The 7048-nt window shown below is 40.5% G+C and overlaps 1 protein-coding gene across 2 annotated transcripts in view; it reads left to right on the top strand.

Annotated features, from left to right (window-relative positions):
* Window positions 1–469: 469 nt before the first annotated feature.
* Window positions 470–7048, top strand: part of LOC115141082 (lamin-A-like) — a 29526-nt gene continuing 22947 nt past the window's right edge. Inside the window, exons 1-2 of one of the 2 annotated variants that reach the window (XM_029679694.2) lie at window positions 470–634; window positions 6093–6227. The gene's annotated coding sequence lies outside the window, so the exon portion shown is untranslated. Of the gene's footprint in view, window positions 635–5901; window positions 6228–7048 lie in introns of those variants that run through there. The other variant, XM_065000074.1, reaches the window with a different exon arrangement.

Here is a 7048-nt window from a genome sequence, read left to right as displayed (position 1 = left end):
ACGCCAGGGTAAGACTACACGAAATAAAGCCCCCTTTTAAGTGTTTCTAAAATTCCCCGTGGGAAAAATTAACACTGAAAAAACTATTGGAACTATTTCCCTGTTTGAAACCAAGATTTCCACACCTCCACTGTGGATCTCTATTTGGTTTGTCACTCTATTATTTTTCATGGAATTTTTGCGGTAATTGAATATTTGATTCAGAATTTATAATAATTAATTTCCTGTCTATTCTCACAATGAAAAAGCTTCCTCAGCACTACAAACCTGTTTATAGGTGCAGGGTTCGTGGTGACGTTTTTTTCCTTTTCCCCCTTCCTTTTTTATTTTTGTGTCACAAAATGAATATAACGTGATTGACCACACTACCGCACAGCAGGTGGCGGCATGCACAAACAAAATGAGCAAACGCCATGATACCAGAGAAGAAGACGTTAGCGGGCGCAGCAACGTAATTAATCAAATTTGCAGATGGCTGTAACACCGTATGCCAGGTAGTTTATAATTAGGCTACATCAGTATTTCAAACAAATTGTAGGCTACTTACATTTCACTTAATGGTGACAAATGCGTATGTTTTTGAAGTGACTTTCTTTCATCAGTCAACAAACCAAAAAGTCCACAACTGGTTGTGGTAAGTTTTATCATAGAAGCCAATCTGGTCATATTCTGTTGAGGTGAAATGGTTTGCTGTTTTAAATCAGCATGTTTCCGTCCTTCTATAATATGTTTCCTAAAATGTAATTCCTGCACTTTACGTCAGTCAGAGTTCTCATCAACAGTTGGCCGGTGGGTGGCGCCTATGCCTTTGTTTCTGCCTGTGTTTACTGAAGGAGGAATAATTGTCTTGACTGGATGGATAACAAAAGGCAGGGGGCGCGGCCACGTGTCTCTCAAACGTCAAGTACTACCTACCAATATGTCCATTCCAGACGAATGGAATGATGAGATTAATTACTTTTTTGCGAATTATGAGAGATTAAATAATTTTTTGGCGAATTATGAGAGATGAATTACTTTTTTTGCGAATTATGAGAGATTAATTAATTTTTTGGCGAATTATGAGAGATGAATTACATTAAATTCCCAACCCATATTTTGGGCCTGCTCATCAGCCTCAGTAGTCATTCACTAGATATTCAGCCAGCCATTAAAACAAGTGGTTAGGATTAGGAAGAGGCATATTGGAGCTCTTTTCCATTTTGAGCCCTATACCCTCTTTATCTGTTCCTATGGGACACTTCATAATCACATCATGTTCCTAATTATGCTAAATGGGACCTTGGGCTTGATCCTTTGTCCCTTGTGGTCCTGTATCTTTTGGACCCACCCAAAGGGAGGATGCCTGTACAAAACAAAGTTAGCACATCGTCTGCCAATGTAGTCCTACTGTACTCTGCTGATACATTTTGTAAATCAGGAGCAGAAGAGTAGAGCATCTGAAGTGAAGCATGCCATTCTTCCCCCGAGGGTAAAGGATTTACAGTTAATACTAGTCGGACAATGCATCAAAAGCCATTCATACAACAGAGTATAAACCATTTTAGCATACACTGAAACTTTAATACAAAGTAGGCTAATGTATCTTTACATTTATTTTTGTTGAACTTTGTAGAGATTGATCCTGGTCACAAAAATTACACCAGAGCAAACAGCCTATAGCAACCTGTCTCAGCTGCATGTCAAATTATTTTCTGTAGCCATTTGTTCATTTCATAAGCTAACACAAAATAAACCAAGGTGGAAGTATGAAATAAACTAGGATATGCCTTGCAGTGACAAATGTAACAAGTGATACTACCGTTAAGGGTGAATATTCCATACTTTGATTACTAGTTGCAGTTTTACTGTGGCCTTAGATGATATGTGACTCACCACCTGGATTCGGTCTTATGTAGCAAAATTTGAAATTGTGTTTTTTACTTTGGATAAAAGTAGAGATTCGAAGCTACAACATTATATATCATGCACAGCATTTTTTTTTTTAGGAACTATGGGAAAGTAATTCTGCTTTGAATGTTATATGCTTGTAAAATCACTTTTGAGAAAAGGGCCTTTGAATGTTTTGGTACCTACTGGAGAGCTTTCCTTTGTCTACACCCATTCAGTATTGTTCACATCCTCTTAAACCAGGCCCACCCATCTCTTTAAGGATTCACATGAGGTCATGTGCTAAACAGTGAGTAGTGTAGTAAAGATTAAGACTAAAAGTGGTAGTAGCCTACAATAAGGAAAAGTTCCAGGTAAACAAAGTGTCCAGATAAAAATATTAGATGAAGCTTACCCAGACACACTTGTCTAAATTGATGCTATAACCCCAGCCACATCCTGTACGTAGTGCATCAGCATTCAATCGAGTATCTCATTCGTAAAAAAGAAAACATTTAGATTGCTCAACAGTGTCTTGTTTTTTGCTGCCCTCTTGGAATGCTATAGGGGAATGGAAAGAGAATGAAACCGAAAGAAAGGGCTGACTGCAGAGTTAACATGCCACATGTTGCCTGTCATGTCTCGTAAGTTGTCATTCCTGTTCCTGCCTGTTGACTGGATGAGTGCCTCAGAGAGTTAGAGCATTCACTCCTGACCCTGGATTTCAGCGGACCCGCTTTGTGTGTTGGTTTTACATCAAGCAACAGCCTTCATCCAAAAGTCTGATCTCTCTGTTTAGGGCTGTGAGGATACCAGTATCATATTTTTTTTTTTACATGGCAAAAATGAGAACACGAAGCAGAACAGTCTTTGGTCCTTTAAAACCTGATATACAGTTGAAGTCGGAAGTTTACATATGCCTTAGCCAAGTACATTTAAACTCAGTTTTTCACAATTCCTGACATTTAATCCTAGAAAAATTACCTGTTTTAGGTCAGTTAGGATCACCACTTTATTTTACGAATGTGAAATGTCAGAATCATAGAGAGAATGATTTATTTCAGCTTGTATTTCTTTCATCACATTCCCAGTGGTTCAGAAGTTTACACACACTCAATTAGTATTTGGTAGCTTTGCCTTTAAATTGTTTAACTTGAGTCAAATGTTTCGGGTAGCCTCCCACAAGCTTCCCACAATAAGTTGGGTGAATTTTGGCCCATTCCTCCTGACAGAGCTGGTGTAACTGAGTCAGGTTTGTAGGCCTCCTTGCTCGCTCACACCTTTTCAGTTCTGCCCACAAACATTCTATAGGACTGAGGTCAGGGCTTTGTGATGGCCACTCCCATACCTTGACTTTGTTGTCCTTAAGCCATTTTGCCACAACTTTGGAAGTATGCTTGGGGTCATTGTCCATTTGGAAGACCAATTTGCGACCAAGCTTTAACTTCCTGACTGATGTCTTGAGAAGTTGCTTCAATATATCCACATAATTTCCCTCCCTCATGATGCCATTTATTTTGTAAAGTGCACCAGTCCCTCCTGCAGCAAATCACCCCACAACATGAGGCTGCCACCCCTGTGCTTCACGGTTGAGATGGTATTCTTCTGCTTGCAAGCCTTCCCCTTTTTCCTCCAAACAAAACAATGGTCATTATGGCCAAACAGTTCTATTTTTGTTTCATCAGACCAGAGGACATTTCTCCAAAAAGTACGATCTTTGTCCCCATGTGCAGTTGTAAACCATAGTCTGACTTTTTTTATGGCTGTTTCGGAGCAGTGGCTTCTTTCTTGCTGAGTGGCCTTTCAGGTTATGTTGATGTACGACTCGTTTTACTGTGGATATAGATACTTTTGTACCTGTTTCATCCAGCATCTTCACAAGGTCCTTTGCTGTTGTTCTGGGATTGATTTGCACTTTTCACACCAAAGTACGTTCAACTCTAGGAGACAGAACGCGTCTCCTTCCTGAGCGGTATGACGGCTGCGTGGTCCCATGGTGTTTATACTTGCGTACTATTGTTTGTACAGATGAACGTGTTACCTTCAGGCATTTGGAAATTGCTCCCAAGGATGAACCAGACTTGTGAACGTCTACAATTTTCTTTCTGAGGTCTTGGCCAATTTCTTTTGATTTTCCCATGATGTCAAGCAAAGAGACACTGAGTTTGAAGGTAGGCCTTGAAATACATCCACAGGTACACCTCCAATCTACTCAAATTATGTCAAATAGCCTATCAGAAGCTTCTAAAGCCATGACATCATTTTCTGGAATTTTCCAAGCTGTTTAAAGGCACAGTCAACTTAGTGTATGTAAACTTCTGACCCACTGGAATTATGATACAGTGAGTTATAAGTGAAATAATCTGCGTGTAAACAATTGTTGGAAAAATTACTTGTGTCATGCACAAAGTAGATGTCCTAACCGACTTGCCAAAACTATAGTTTGTTAACAAGACATTTGTGGAGTGGTTGAAAAATGAGTTTTAATGACTCCAACCTAAGTGTATGTTAACTTCAACTGTATGTAAAATATTATGTGCTATAGTTTGGAAAATAAATAAATGTTTCTCTGGATGACATAATGTTTGTTTCCGAAATTAGGGCTGTTTTCCTAAAGACGTAAAATCCATTTTGTGTTTGGTTTCCTTGCCACGATACTAATGAGTATTGTGATTCTGGTATTGTCTCGGTCCTACTATTGTTAACCCAAAGGGTTATATGGTTATGTTATTTGTGCAGGTACCAAAATGAAGTGAATTTTTATGTAACATTTTATTTGACTTGGCAAGTCCGTTAAGAACAAATTCTTATTTACAATGATGGCCTAGGAACAGGCCGTCAGTTGTTCAGGGGCAGAATGACAGATTTTTACCTTGTCAGTTCGGGGATTCGCTCTAGCAACCTTTCGGTTACTGGCCCAACGCTAAAACCACTAGGCTACCTGCCGCCTCAATTTGAAGCAAACCCAGTAGTAGCTTCTTAGTACTATGTTTTTTTGAGTCCTCTATGGTTCAGGCACAGATGCAGTCCACCCAAAGAGTTGGCTATTTGCTGCTTTTTTAGTATAGTCCAATGTCCAGTGTAAGAGTTTGGGGTAAATACTTAATTTGGAACAAGCTTGTTGTTTGTTAGGGGAAGTGGTGTAAAATACGTAAGTAAACATACTTTTAAGTACTACTTAAGTAGTTTTTTGGAGTGTCTTTACATTACTTTACTATTTATATAGTACTCAAGTATGACAATTAGGTACTTTTTCCACCACTTTTTAGGGGGAATGCCTAAGGAGAAAGAACAGTGAGCGGGAGGGAGGGAGAGAAATGGGAGAGAGGAAGGGGTAAAAAAAAAGGGGGCAGCGCTGAACACAGTGAGCTGTTTGTGCTGGGATATGTGACTCAGAGAGAGAAGGCCACAAAATTACAGGCCCTTTCCACTGCTAGAGCTTCGCCAGGGTACTCCCATAGCTACTGGGCCTGTCCAATGCCATGCCCACACTCTCCATCAACAGTATACACACACACACACACACCAGAATAACCATCCCCTCCTGACATTGGACTTGATTGGACCTGTTCTTTCATTAACTCCACCCCGAGGCAATAAATACAAGATCCATCTTCGAGCAGAGATGATAAAGAGACCTGGGAGCTTGAAGATGACCTATGGGAATTACTGTATTGGTGTACTGTGCTGTACCCTTCATTGGAAATATAGCAGTAACAGACTATTTTCTTGGGGATTTTTGGTCTTTTGATTTAAAAAAATGGTGCAAACAATCTTTTTTTTTGTGAGCTGACAGTAAGGTGATGATTTGCAATTACAGACTAGACAAATTTGTACAGCTCCGTACAGTTAAAGAATGGATCAGGGTGGATTTTCCATCCAACCATTTTTCTCTGTCTGTTTGCACTTGAAAGTGGAGCTTTCACTGACAGGCCACATGTCCAAGCAGTTGGGATCACTGTGTCTGTGAGCCCACTGTGAATGAAAGAGAAAGGAAAAGAGAGTAAGAGAGAGACACCAGGGAGCTAAGTAGTTGCTGTGCTGTGTGTGGGCTCTATCTGTATTATTCCAGCCTGGCTCCTCCTTGCCCCACCCTCTCCCTACTTCCCGCTCTCTTTCTCTCTTCAGCGATACATGTGCAGGGAGAGACTGTGACGCAGCCATTCCAGAGCGTGAGCCAAAGGCACACAGACAGCACTGATCCTCCTCCCTATACTCCACAGGGGCACCTCAGACCCAGAGAAGAACACCTATCTACAACACACAGCGGCAGCTGAACTTCCAGAGAGTCCGGCTGTGCAGACACACACACTGTTCCACCAGGAGGCTTCCACTCACAACCTCACACACCCACTAAGGTAAGGTAAAGACGTTTTGGCTCTGGTTGCACTTTGACTGACAGTTGTGAATGTCAGCCCACACTAACAGAGATGTGAGAATAGGTTCCTGCTTGTACTTTGATCTTGACGGCTACAGTGTACAGTTCAAATTTAATTTCACTTTCGTTGTTGACCGGTTGGGGGTGTAGGATAACAACTCGGCTGTGACCTTTTCAAAGTATATAAGTCATTCAGTGTAAGTTACTCTAATGCATGGTTATTGGGGAAAGTAATGTAGTAGTTACTCTTTCCAAAAGTACCTCATTATCTATGGAAAGGGCTTGACACATGTGCATTATATGTAGTGCTAAGGTGTTCACATTCATCAGTTACTTATTTATCATAAATGCTGTATCATTGCACGAGTAATGAAATAGATTACATCTGAGTGATTCCTCACAAAACCCAGACAAAAAAGACCATGCTTTTGGGGATTTTCTCAAAATGAAATCCATACAACAGTCCTTTGGAAGAAGGATTGTTAATGTACAATGAGTGTACAAAACATTAGGAACACCTGCTCTTTCCATGACTGACTGACCAGGTGAAAGCTATAATCCATTATTGATGAAACCTGTTAAATCCACTTCAATCAGGGCAGTTGAAGGGGAGAAGATGAGTCAAAGATGGATTTTTAAGCCTAGAGACAATTGAGGTATGGATTGTGTATGTGTGCCATTCAGAGGGTGAATAGGCAAGAGCATTATTTAAGTTCCTTTGAAAAGGGTATGGTAGTAGGTGCCAGGCGCACCGGTTTGTGTGTGTCAAACTGCAACGCTGCTGGGCTTTTCACTCTCAAG

The sequence above is a fragment of the Oncorhynchus nerka genome, linkage group LG14, assembly GCF_034236695.1.
Source record: "Oncorhynchus nerka isolate Pitt River linkage group LG14, Oner_Uvic_2.0, whole genome shotgun sequence".
Taxonomy (NCBI): Eukaryota; Metazoa; Chordata; class Actinopteri; order Salmoniformes; family Salmonidae; genus Oncorhynchus; species Oncorhynchus nerka.
Note: the sequence above shows the minus strand (reverse complement) of the source record. Positions and strands in the feature narration are given on the sequence as shown.